Raw genomic sequence first — 13,581 nt, 5'->3', positions numbered from 1 at the left:
GGACTGTCAGTGGACAAAGGACATCAAAACCTGTTTTTTGAAGCACACAGCTACCCCCTTTTACCTTTGGATCAAGCTTAAATGCCAGTGTTAAAGAATTTTTTCAGAACTTTACTTATTGTGTTGATTTTGGGGACAAAGAATGTCTGAAGTGTAGAATAATACGCTTCCTAATGCAAGCTCAAGCCTGATACGGCACAAATGAGGTGTCCAGCCTCTTGTTTCCTTATGTTGCAGGGACTGTGCTGTGTTGCAATGGACTCATCTTTGCCCATTTCTACAAGTATGCTCATGCTTCCTGCATTGCTCCGCTATGGAATGTGTTTTCCAAAATGAAATAATCAAATCCTTACATTGCTTTGTTTGATCTGTTTCTGCCTTGCTGCTCTTATTAACCATTATCAAAAGGAAGTTAATTTAGTATCAGTTTGTTTCATTTTCTTAAAGCAGCCTTAATATGTCCTCACCAAACTTACTATATAATATTTTTGCATACATTTTGGTGCAATTTTTTGACATACCCTACCCTCAACTCTCTTATCTGTACTTGAATTGTGACAGTTTTTTTAAACAGGGTTTGGATTACTTGTATTTAATAACTTTACAACACCTGGTGTAAGTAGAACTCTTAGTTAGGATCTGTGGATGTAATTGTAATACTGAAAAATGAAGAGGCTGAAGAGGTTAAAGGACTGCAGTAAGATCTATGTCTGTTTCAGAGCTGAGAGCTCTGAATCATATTCATGTGATTCTCCTTCAGGTACTTGAATATTGTGTGGTAAATGTTTTGCATTTCTTTTCCCTCTTCATGCCCCATTTGTAGTTACATTTTCTCATGGAATACAAACAGCTTCTGTGGACATCAGTGGGAATTATTCGTACTCTGTGAGTGGAGAGCAGAGCCCATGACTGGACTGAAGCCAGCGTTCTTTAAAAGTTCACGTCTTGTATTTGCTCTCTAATTTAGAATCCTTCTAACCAAACAAGGGGGGGAGAATGTGAATAATAGCAGCTGTTTCAGTAAAAAAATCAAAGGGTTAACAGAACACGATGTAAACTGATGTAAACTGTTTCATCTGTTCTTCCTACTTGTCAGTTTTAATCAGAAATTAGTAAGTAGAGCTTATATGCAATGAACTTGAAGAATGCTAATGGGATGCCTGCATCATGTTGTACTCAGAGTACTTATGCCAGAATAGGAAAGCCTTTAATGCTGTAATTCTCTGAGGCAAGAAAGAGGCTTTCTGAAGAGTTACTTTAAATTTAAACTCTCATTCTAATGTTAGACAGCCTGTTGGATCTCTGAGTTAAAAATTGCTTCAGCTTTAGTTACTAGAGCCAGATGTAACATTGACCTTAAATGGTAAAAGCTCCCAAGAGTGAAAGAGAGGCTGGCCTGAAGGGAAAAAGAGGAATAACTGAAGTTTTAGGTAAGTAATCTCTGTAACTGAGAATAAGCTCTTTTTCAGCCGTGAAACAGAACGGAACCATGTTTCCTCCTTAAAGGTACAGTACCTTGTTGTTGTGATATTGAGTAGTTGGTTCTTTCCAACTTTCCTCCCCTACACCCTTCAAATTCTACCTCTTCTTCAGATTTTAGCTGCTTAAAAACTGAGTGTAGTTAATGAAATCTAGTGCACTGTATGTACTGTTTGGGAATGTACAAGAATGAAAAAGAAAAAGCTGTGTTAATTAGACTTGATTATTGAAGGTCCGTAGTCAGTAATTCAAGGCAACCTGATTCACAGATACTGTTAGCTGTATTGGGCTAGAGTCTTAGTTAGCAGCAATAGGGAAACAGATTTATTTATTTTTTTTTTATTGCATGACTTTCCTTCCCACAAGCTTGCTTTTAACAGTGTCGGAGTTCATTTTGATGGATTACCTACTTGTGTCTGGAACTTATCTTTTAAAAAGGCACTTCCAGAGCTTTTTCTTTATGCTCTGTGTTTGGTTTTAATCCTATTAGATGTAAATTAATACCGTTAAGTGCGTCTAATTGGAATGTTGTACAGAAAAAAAAAACCAAACCAAATCAACCTTCAAAATGTTACAGCATTTTTGCTTTAATATGAAAAATCACAGTATTTACATTTCCTGGTATTTTGTTCTTCAGCTTTATCTGTGCCATTTGGTAGGTACTCTGCACTGAAACGTATTACATTTTCTTGGCAAATTAAAACACTTTTTGTCTTACTAATGTGTATGTTAACCTTTTTTTCTCAGACAGTAGTATGTAAACAACATGAAAGAAAGAGGTCAGTTCAAGGAAAGTGAAGGCTGGGGGTTCTGTTACTAACTGATATTAGTAACAACTTGTGTTAGTTGATTTTTCAAATTGTATATAGAATGATTGCATCTGGTGAAAAAGTCTTTTCAATCAGCTGCAAGATTCCATCTTTGAGGAGTGATTAGACAGTATCAGATGTATTTAAAGTTCTGAGCATAGACAGTGTTCCTGCAAGTGCTAACAGTTGCTGCAATTATATTTGATATGGTAGGTATTGTACACACTTTAAAGAAAGGTTACTTCATCCAGGTTCAAGAGAATGTGGTAAATGAGTCTTATTTGTTAAAGCATTTGAAATCCAGTTGCAAAACTTATTTAATTTTCCTTTTCTTTTCTCTGGACTATCATTGGTGAATAGCTTAGTTTTAGGTTTATCTCCTACCTAACCTTTATATTTTAGATCAATAATTCAAATCATTATTGAGATCAAATAATTCAAATTTAGATCAACCAAATATCCAAAGTCAACAATTATACCGAACTTGGAGCGTGATAGTCTAACAATGCTACCCGTAGAAATCTAAGTTTATTAGAACTAACGCTGTAAATGGCACTAGGTGCCCCTGCCTTGGCAGGGGGTTTGGAACATATAATTTTCAGAGGTCCCTTCCAACCCTAACGATTCTGTGCAATTAAGAAACAGCCCAATATAGTAAATGCTGAATACTAGAGAGCCCTCCCTGTTTTAATAATCTTGTGGTTTTGTAGTTTCCAGAGCCACTCGTTCTGATTTGCTGGTCCGGCATGTGTTAGTTTACTTGTGACATTTTGTGCACCCCTTGTGCAAGGATATGCAACTTCAGATGGTGTTTAGAAGGTGTTTAAGTTTTAATTAGTTATTTTTAACTTTGTATATGGACTGAAATAACTATTCACTGTCTAACTCCTTCACTTCTGAACTAAATATATATTTCTAATATATCTTGTAGCATTTCAGAAAGTATTGTTCTTAATGCATCCAACCTTTTTTTTTGTTTGAATATATAATATAGTGCTATGTGTAAATTTGTCATCAATGAAGATGTTATAATGACAGGAAGTGTAATTTAATACAAAAAGTACAGGTTGCTCATTTGTACATAGTGAAAATTGTGTGTTAACATCAGCACTACGATAAAGTACATAGGATTGTCAATGTATTTCATTTATATAAATTCCTCTGCTTTACATCCATCTGAATTAAGCTCTAAATTGGTTGTGGACATGAAACCTGAATATCTCACTACTGCCTATCTTCTTACACATTTGAGTCAGGCTTAATAGCTTTTATAGTTATAATTTTTTTCAATAGTTTTCTATAGTCCTATTTATTTGGGAGCAAAGCAGTGAAAGTTAAGTATTACCTCGGAGTCAGACTCATAGTTCCAGTCTTGAACACCAACCTCTTCCTTTCCATCCTTTCGAGCGATCCTTTCGATCAGTCTGCTTTCTGACAGCTTTTAGTGATAGTATGGTGTCAAACCACTTTTTGAAAAGCTGAGTTAGAGAGTATGGCAACTGAAGTATAGAGGGCTGAGAAGAGACAGATGTTGAAAGCTTATTTCAAGGATCATATATGTATGCTCTTTACATGTCATGTAGTTCTTTTGCTTCATCTATTTGCTCTTCTTAATGAAGTCTGTAAGTCCAGGAAAAAGAAGCATCAAATGGCTTGTGAGTGGAAGGGGAAAGAAAATCCATCCTATTTCAAGGTTTGTGGGCTATTAAAAGATCTGGGGTATTTATAGACAGAGAGAGATCTTTTCTGTCCTAAATTGCAGCCTTCCTGTAAACTAAGCAGAAGAATTTCCTTGTGGTGTGTTCTCCACTGGTACATCCTTTGAGAAGTGGGTTGAAGAGATGGTTTGGATCTCAGTATCACTGACAGAAAATCTGAGTGGGTGGTGGATCTTTGTAAGCTTGTAAACTAGTGACTCAAGACATGAATTGTTGCTTATGTACATGTGGAGTTGTATGTTATGTAGAACTGTAACTGTTACTGTACCACTGAGAAATAATAACTCAGTTATTATTACCTGGAAAGTAGGTCCTAAGAATTCTGAAAAGGATAGAGTGATCTGATACTTAGAATAAGCGGACTTGTAGCCTCAGGTTTTGTTGGAGAGTTTAGGCTCTAAAGAATTCCTGGATTTAATCCTCTTCATTAGGTAGATGCAATATTTTTAGAATTTTTTTTTTTTTTACTTTTGTTTATTTCAATGTGTCTATTGTTACTTATAGAATCTGAAAAATAATTTGAGAAATTCAGTTTTATTTATGAATTACCAAATGTTTTAAGTACTGAAAGATTTAAACAGCAGTATACCCAACAGCACTGACATGTCACACCCACACTCTCCCCCACAAAAAAAATCAAAAATACCATCCACTAGAACTTTTGCCTGTCTTTAAAATGTACAAAACCCGAAGTCTTTTGGTATCACAAGTTACCAGGGACCCCTAATATTGTTGATGTGATCACCTGTGGGTTTGGATAAGTCAATCCTGCGGAATTTTATTTTATTATTTTATTTTATTTTATTTTATTTTATTTTATTTTATTTTATTTTATTTTATTTTTAATGCTAACATGAATTGCTTGGATCAGGGAGCATGAGAGAGGCAGGGAGGGAAACATGCAAACCTGGCAGCTGATGTATGTCAAGTTTGTATGTAAACCTGAAAGGTTTTTTCCCCAGCTAAGTGAATTATGTTTTGCTGAGTTCTGTCATGGTACAAAGTTATACTTTAGTTATATTTTAGTTATACTGTGCTGTCCCCTAATTTACCTGCAAATGCACTTGGTGATTGTCCAGCACAGCTTTCTCATAGCTATAAAATAGGGTCCACTGGGCTAGTTACTGCAATTTCGGCAAAGAACAAAGGAGTTAAAAAGTTGATATTACAAAGGACTGCATGAGGGAGCAATTTTATTTAGGAGTTGCACACTTTTTTTCTCACCAGTTGTAAGGATTTGCGTCCTGGAAATGAATACATGGTAGAAATTCTGTGCTGTTGGGTCAAGTGCAGCAATTAGTTTGTGCTAGGGGCTTGCCCTCAGAGTAAAATTACTGCTGTTTATATAATTCTGCAGAATGTTTTGTAACACTGGGCTTACACATGGGGAATTTGGCCCTGAGCCTTTGCTTTTGAACTCAACAGAAAAGTTTCCATTGACTTCAGTGGTGACAGATCAGGCTCTTCGCGAATACCACAAAGGTAAAGGCTACATTAGTTCTCAGGAAATGAAAGTCAGAAGTCTAGGAGAATTTGAATAGAAGCAGTGGGTCTATTTTCACCTATCTTATTTTGGACTTAGAGGCATGCACTAATAAATGGTAGGATCTATAGAATGAGATCTGTTTCTGAAATTTTGGAAGGAAAAAATCTGCTATTTCGTTTTCAAGTGCTCCCCTAGTTTCTCTGAAATGTCTTTGAAAAGGCCTTTATAGAATGGGGCGTATGTGTGCAAGTAGTGGAATATAAATCAAGCGTGATACATCTATTAACATTTCCTGTTAAAACTTCCGAAGCTGTGCTGAACTGTTCTCTAACTGCTGAACAGAAAAAAATAACATGTCCAACCATAAGTTGAAGGAGAGCTTGTGGAGAGGAAGAGAAATAATTTAACAATGTATAAAAAAGCACATTTGCTTCACAATTTCAGCCACTGAATTTCCCTCAGTTTTCTTCTTAAATAGTGAATGTCTGTGACAGACCTCTGGGCTTATGAAAATAGCATGATTAACTAGGGGCATAAGTCACAATGGGGGGTGGAGTTCGCCCCTAGGAGGAGGTGCTAAGTCAATTTGGTTCTCTGCATGTCATCTCAGACTTTCCAATGCAAGTATAGTTGTGCCTATTATCTTGACTTCCTTGAGGGCTATTGCAGTTAAACTTATCATTCCTATTATTTGATAGGTGTAGTTATCAGCATTGCTGTAAAAGCTGTTTTCAGTAAGTGCCATAGTGGAGCAGACTGGAGAAAACCAAGCAGATGTGTCAGAATTCCTAAATACCTTGGACTCTTAAAGCAAGATTAGAAGACTTGAAAGGTGTCCTGTGTGAAAATATCTGAGAGATAGGGAGAAAGAATTTGTGGGATATATTCTAAAACATAACCATATAAACCTCGATTTTTATCTGCATGCTGAGTTTTTGGGACTTGCTTGAAATCTCTTCTGCATAAACCGCAACATTAAAATGTCCCTTCCAAAACATATATATTGTGTGCTAATGGAATAGACTGACTGGAATATTAACAAGCTTATACCCTTAGAAGAAGCTGTTGACATTTCCTGTTGGATTCATTTGTTAAGAGTCTTTGACATTTCCTGTTTAAAATGTTGGGGGGGGTTTGGTAAAATGGCAAACATCAACCATTACACTCTCTAGAAAGCTGACATGTAACTGTAACAGAAAGGTGAATAATACCTGAAGTTCCCTCCAGGAAATTGTCCTGTTGTTGCTTGTCATTTCCATGCCTAAGGATGTGTTCAGAAATTACATTAAAAACCAAGCAATGTTTTTCCCTGATCACTTGTAGAAATGATACAGAACTTGAAGGACCCAGAGGAAAATACTATACCAGAGAAAAGTAGTCTTTTTTATTATGAAAATGTTGAATTGTATTTCCTTAAATCACATACCAAGTCAAACTCTCACTATTTGTAAATAACTGTTGCTGTGTTTGGAATGTACAGAGCTTTGCCCATGTATACGAACTAAGGGTCTGTCTTGGTGGATTTTAATCCCTCCTGAGAATCTGACTCCACTTAATAGGAAGACAGTTTCCCTTTTCCTGTTGCTTAACAGGTAGAGATCAGAGTTGATGGAAAGTTCTTCCCTTCAGAAAAGGACCTTGTAAATTTCTTGTATATCTTTTCACAAAACGGGCACAAATCAAAAAAGCTTTTCACCTAAACTTGTTCTCTGCTTTCTCAGAACAAAATCCTTTAAACTCACAATATGCCTTACACTTACCTGTCTGCTTATATGATTGAGAGGTTGTAAAGTTGGGAGTTTTTTTAATTTACTTTGAAGGTGGATACTGTACAATCATCTTGTGTACTTATCTCCTGAGCATCTGCTTAGAAAATAAAACAGCATACCATTTTGACATCCAAGAAAGAGCTATAAAAAGTCTGTTGCTATGTTTAAATGCCTACACTCAGTTGCTATAGCAGTAAAAATATCAAAAATTATGTACAAACTGCATAGTGCATTACCAGCCCTTTCTGGGACAGGAGGATTGTGGGACTGAGAATATGAAAAAGGTGCCGGCATATTAGAGTGCGGAGCTGCCACAGATTTCCAGGTGGCCTGTGCTGTTATTTGTGTGCAAAATGCAATATGGGTCCAACAGTATAAGTCCCAGAGTGGCTGTGTCAAAAGGGAAAATTGGATCCCTTCTAAAATTATTTTTTTTTCTTCATGACTTGTGTAACAATTCCATACTTTAAACAACTTCCCATTTGTCTGCAGGAAAAGTTGCTGAAAACATTGACCTTTCTCTAAATTCTTACAGTCCCATGATATCAAGTGTGAAAATCGGCATACAGAATGCATTGTACTGTGTAGATTTCCTCTCTGTAACATTACAACAGTCATTCTGAAATGCCCTTGTTGCTGAGGCAGCTATGGGAAACCTATCAAAAGGAAAAGAAATAGTAGCTACTGGATTCATTAATATCTCTCCGGGGCTCAAAGCCTTGAACATTGGTTTGCTTCTTGAAGAGAGCAGGAAATTTAACTTCCTTCATAAAATATAGCAAGTAATGGAAGGCATGTTATTTTGGCAGCTGTAAGTTTTCTCACAGAACTGAATTGTTACTTCAGGCATCTCTATGCCTTATTCTGTCTTCTACTGAAAAACAAGTTAGGGAAAAAGAACTGGAAAAAATGGAGCCTTGTTTGAAAGCAATATAACTGTTCTGTTCTCTTTATTCCTGGTTGCTTGAAGAATCCTCAAAGTTCAAATGAGAGTGGCTCATGCTACACGGCAGTGTACTGTTCAGTTTGAATATAGTAATGCAGAACAATCACATAATTATTGCAAGCTCTTTCGTTTAACATATGCTTTGAATTCTAATGGAGACAGCTGGCATCAAGACTGTATCGGTTGTAGAAATAACTTTTTTTTTTCTTCAGGTAGTGATCAGTGCTGTTGTTCAAGGGTCGTTATGCTGGTAAACATACAGATGAAGGGATTTAGATGGGGGAATTCTTAGAGGCACTATGGTACTCTGTAGTTTGAGGGCACACCTAAATCGTCTAATATTTGTAAGTATTTTTGAGCTACTTTATTTTTGTAAAAAGTCTGAATAAACTACTACAATGTACAAGGCTTAGAGTTTTTCTTAAAACAAGAGTTGAGATTTTACATAGTAGCACCCCTCTCATTTCTACTACAAAGTAGCTTGTATTTGCAACATAATTAAAGTATTTTTATGCAATGAATTTTGAGTATTTTTGGAATTGAATTTTAATGTTTCAATTTTGCTTTTAACTTTTGAGAACTTGGACATTTTGTAGCTTTGTAGCTGCACATGTAGAAGCTGTGTCATTCACAATCTCTGTGTGGACTCTTTACTTTCCTTCTTGACTGCTCTGTGTGATGTACTGGAAAATCACTTTCCAAGTGGTTTTATTCTGACTAGGACTGAGTGTGGTTTTGGTTTGGTTGTTTGGGGTTTTTCTAACAGCTCTCATGGAGGAGTCCAAATGTTAGATCCATAAATATTTATTGATAGTTGTTTGTTACAATTTTATTAGAATTCCAATTATTATCTTTTAGGTCAAGCTCTGGAGATGCTCTTGTGGTTACACACACAGTATGCCTGTAAAATTAGCACATCTGTGCTTCATTTACAATATTGTGACTTTTACTGTTTACAATATGTAGTTATGTGAATAACCAGATTGGGGAGGGGAAGAAGATGATGGGAGGAGGAGATGTGTGAAAATTATCAGCTGAAGCTTTTATGTTTCATTAAACTGTCAGGTACCTGAAATACAGAAACCTGATTTTCCTTAGAACTGTCCTCACCAAAATTGTTATGATATCAATTTATTCTATATTTCAAAGCTATTCTATACAGTCTCTGTTCCTGATGCTGTACCTCTGAACTTGCATCTGCCATGAAAATACGAACTGACTGATACATGCCATTCCCTGGGTCAGCTTTTGCTGAAGCTGGTCACCAGCTTCAAAACTATTGCAGTGCAGGAGTTGAAGAGGGAGAACTGAACAGATAACATAGCTACATAAGCTTTTTTTCAAAGAATAAAGTATTATATGGCTATTGGTTAGAGACACATTTCCGATTATGTATTGTCCACTAGCCTTCTTTAAGTGTTAACTGTGTATTTATTCTTTCCAAAATCTATTTTTGGTCTTGTTTTCCTTGGAATAAAAATCATGCTGTTATTCTGGTTATCAGCCAACTATCCTTTCCCCTTCTTCCCTGCCCTCCCTTCATTCCCTCTCAGTAGCCTTTGAACTTATCCAACTTGTTGAATTTGGCAGGGGAGGATCTCAAAAGTATTAGATTCCTACAAGTGAAAATCAGTGGTGTCGTAAAAGAGGAGAGACCCAACTTCATGCTGCTAAAGAGGAAAGGCTCCAATGTGAGCTGCTATTATTGGTTCTGCTTGATCTGTCAGTTGGCAACCTGGCATGTGTGAAGCTTAAAACCAGTCACAGCAAATGCTATCCCAGTCCCTCCAGACTGTCAGGAGGCTAGGAGACAAGTGAGCTTGTTATGAAGGAGATGATAAGATATAAAATCAGTAAAATCAAACACTTAAAGAGCAGGTTCTGTTAGCTCAGCTGCTTAGAAAGAACTTGATTCTTAATGTAGAGGGACGTAGGTTATAAAAGTGTCTGTTTATGTACTGATAACTTTATTTTGGAAAGCTTTTGTACATGTTTTTGAAACATATTTTGAAAGCTGCATCATGTGATTTCACACTGATTTCTAATAGTTAGTGGCAGTCCATATGTTTGACTTCTTCCAAAGCAGTGCAGAGCACTATTAGATTGTAAAACAGTTCCTCATCTATTTTGCAGGCTTTTCCATCAAGGCTGCAGTGCCTAAAGGGAAAAGATCAGAGGTTTCTGCAGTCATTTGGAACAGGCTATAGCCTCTACTCAGTTTGCTCTTCACGCATGTCAGTCAGGCTCATGGGAATGTTGCTAGTGGGCAGGTTCTTCCCATGGAGAATAAATGTCAGCTGTCCAGGTAGAAGCAGCCGTTCTGATTAGACTTCCCTTACGCAACAGATGGTTTGAAGTTCAGCCAGGGAGAGTACAGTAATAGCTAGAGACAACAGCCCTCATCTGCTTTATGGTCATTTGAAGAAGGCAGTTGAAGCTCAAGAATTTGTTCCCTGAAGATTCCCTTGCGTCTGAAGTGGTTTCTCCACTAATCATGTCCCTTTGTGCATGTAAGAAGTCAGTATGCAAGCTTGAAGGTTGATGAAACTGCAGGAGTTGCACATCATGGACACTGCTCACTTGTACCTGCTCCGTTAGGTGCCCTTTTAGTCATCTGTCATATATGTAGGTTTTTTTCTTGAAAATATACAGCAAAATACTGGACTCCTTCTCTGAAGATTACTCAGAGTAGTGGATCAGGTTTATGGATCAGATCCATGTTTATAAATCAGATCATGTGTACCCCCATGATGTCATGGCTTTTAAAAAACATTGGGAAAACCAGAAACACTATTCAGATGCTCACAAAACCAAAGAGAGATACTAAACCAAAGTGCTACTTAATAAACAAATTTTAATTAAATTGTTCATTAAAATGATATAAAAATTCTAGATGAGAAGATATGGAAAACTAAGGAAATATTTATATAACACCCGTTTCTGTGTTAGTGCACTATTGAGGCCAACAATGATAGCTTACTGTTTGTGAAAATGTTAATTCTTTGCAGTTCCAGATCAGAAACTTAAGTTAATGAGCTGGAAGATAAAGATAAAAATTGTTGGATTGCCTAACTAATAACAAAAAGCTGTGTTTTTGTCCATAACTTTCAAACATAATTCCCACTGAGTTCAGTGCTCCACCTTGGATGTAGAGGGATGGAAGTTATGTCATAAAACTCAGTTGTAACTATGCATTTTTGCTAACTGGAAGTGTGGTGTGGTTTGGGTATGTGACATTTAGTTTAGAAATGCAGAAGAACAGACAGTTACTGTTCAATAATGTAATGAGTTTTACAGTAATGAATAATTAGGGCCTATCCTGAAGCAGTATTGCACAATATCAACATCTGATAAACAGTTCAGGTGAAGAAGTAAGATATAGTGGCTGGTTTTACTTAAGAGCATTTGGGAGCGATCATTGCTTCTTCACAGTGATAAATCTTAGCTGCATTAGTGAGTGTTTATTAGGAAAAGCTAAGGAATAGTGTGGCTAGTATTTTGAATGTTCTATGGTTCTTAAATAGTCTTCAGAAAAACAGAATAACAAGCCTCCAAAAACCTCCACTTTCCCAAAATATTTGCAGGTTATAGTGAAAGATGTGCTGTTACTTAGTGAAAATATACACTGAAGAATCAGATCTCCTGAATAGTTCAGAACTGAACAGTTGCATCTCTCGTTTTCTTAAAGACATCGTTCTAGTATTTTCTGCTGCATTTGCGCTAAGAAATAATGATTTAAATTGGTGACATTTCAGTGTTCTGCCCAGCTACAAAGACTGAGTAATGTATGAATGCAAACCGTATTGAGCATGGTTTCAATACGCTGACCTCCCTAAGCAATGTTAATGCATCATAGTAAGGGTTACAAATACGTAGCTTTGTGGAAGTTGATTGAGAAAATAATTCTGCCAGCCTTTGCCGGGTAAATTGACTAGAAAATTTATGTGACTTACTAGTGCCTGATTTTTAGCTTGATATAGTTGCAGAAATACAAAATACGACAGAATATGAACCCAATGAGTAAACTAAATAGAATACTATTACTCCACTGCTGCAAAAAACGAGGAAAAAATACTAAAAGCCGTAATACTGTGTAATTGGTTATTTCATCATTAAATATTCATGAAGCCCTGCTGTACAATGTTTGGTTAAGGTATTGGTTGCAATTAAAATGAACTAAGTGATTGAAATTTGCTTTTTTGTTTCATTTTAGTTCAAAAGCATGCTTAACGTGCATTTAGAAGTGTTTTTTTCTTTCACGTGTATGACAGAAAAGTGTGGTACCATTCACCCAGGTAGCAAATTAATTGTTATGGAAAGTATTATAGTTGCCCTGTTTGTTTATCTTCTAGATTCTGCTGTTTCTTCAGAAAATCATTTCTATGTTACCTGGATAATGAGAAATTTTTTTTTTTTTTTTGGGGGGGGGGATCATAGCTGGCTCTAAACTTAAGTTTAAATATTTCCTTTACCAAAAAGCCGGCATGTTCAGTTAAGTAACTTTATCTTCTTCATTCTGTAAAAATATACTTTTTTCTTTTTTTTTCTCTGAGGGGATTAAAAACAAAAGCCTTGGAGGGAACGCTTAGAAATGAATTTGTAGGTTGCAATTGAGCACCATGGAAATTAAAATAAATATTGTTCTAACTAAGAAGCATTAACAACAACAAAGAAGTTTGTGTTGGAAAAAATCTTTACATGCCTTAGAAACATGTTCAACACAATTTGACATCATCTTATTTACACAGATCAAACAATATAACTGCTATTAATTTATCTTTGCATAGATCTTTTTAGCATATATATATAGACATTATATAGCTTGTATGTTAAGCTAGTTTGGCAAACATTACTTCTTTGTAGTGAGTTATTATGTATTATAAGGAAGAAATAAAGGAAAGATGTGAAAAATGATTAGTGGAACATACCTTGTTTATGAAAAACCTAGTAACTCTAGCTGTAGCTTTCTTATTTCTTGCAATTTGTGAGTCAAAACTATCAGCAAGATGGTTTCCCAATAACTGCAGCCTGGGATTTGGATGGAAGATAGAGAATTAAGATTTTACATCTAAAGAGTTTAATTTCCCGGGCAATAAAATTAAGAACTAAGAGAAGGATAGAAGCGCTCTCTCTTTAGCCCAGTGTCCCTTCCCCTGCCCCAAGCAGGTTATTTGGAAGGTAATCTGAAGTAAGTAATTTCAGGAAAGGGGGTTATCTAAGAAAAGATTAATTTTAGCCCAATGAAGTTTATCTCCCTGGGCTTACCCTGTAGTCAGCTGAGAAGAGAGAGGTTCCTCCAGAGTACAATTCAGAGAGCCTAAATTAAATTCCTAATTTTAGGGTAGGATCATAAGTTGACTTAAAATCAAACAAA

The 13,581-nt window shown here is 36.1% G+C and overlaps 1 protein-coding gene across 4 annotated transcripts in view; it reads left to right on the top strand.

The window, feature by feature from the left end:
* The first annotated feature begins 1,073 nt into the window (after window positions 1-1,073).
* The window catches only part of IRAG1 (inositol 1,4,5-triphosphate receptor associated 1), a 66,047-nt gene continuing 53,539 nt past the window's right edge, over window positions 1,074-13,581 (top strand). For 2 of the 4 annotated variants that reach the window (XM_057418165.1, XM_057418164.1), the window contains exon 1: window positions 1,076-1,430. The gene's annotated coding sequence lies outside the window, so the exon portion shown is untranslated. Of the gene's footprint in view, window positions 1,431-13,581 lie in introns of all 4 variants that reach the window. The other 2 variants (XM_057418166.1, XM_057418167.1) reach the window with 2 other exon arrangements.

The sequence above is a fragment of the Pezoporus wallicus genome, unplaced genomic scaffold, assembly GCF_028554395.1.
Source record: "Pezoporus wallicus isolate ANWC-B61680 ecotype Strahan unplaced genomic scaffold, APGP_CSIRO_Pwel_v1 contig_2025, whole genome shotgun sequence".
Lineage (NCBI taxonomy): Eukaryota > Metazoa > Chordata > Aves > Psittaciformes > Psittacidae > Pezoporus > Pezoporus wallicus.
Note: the sequence above shows the minus strand (reverse complement) of the source record. Positions and strands in the feature narration are given on the sequence as shown.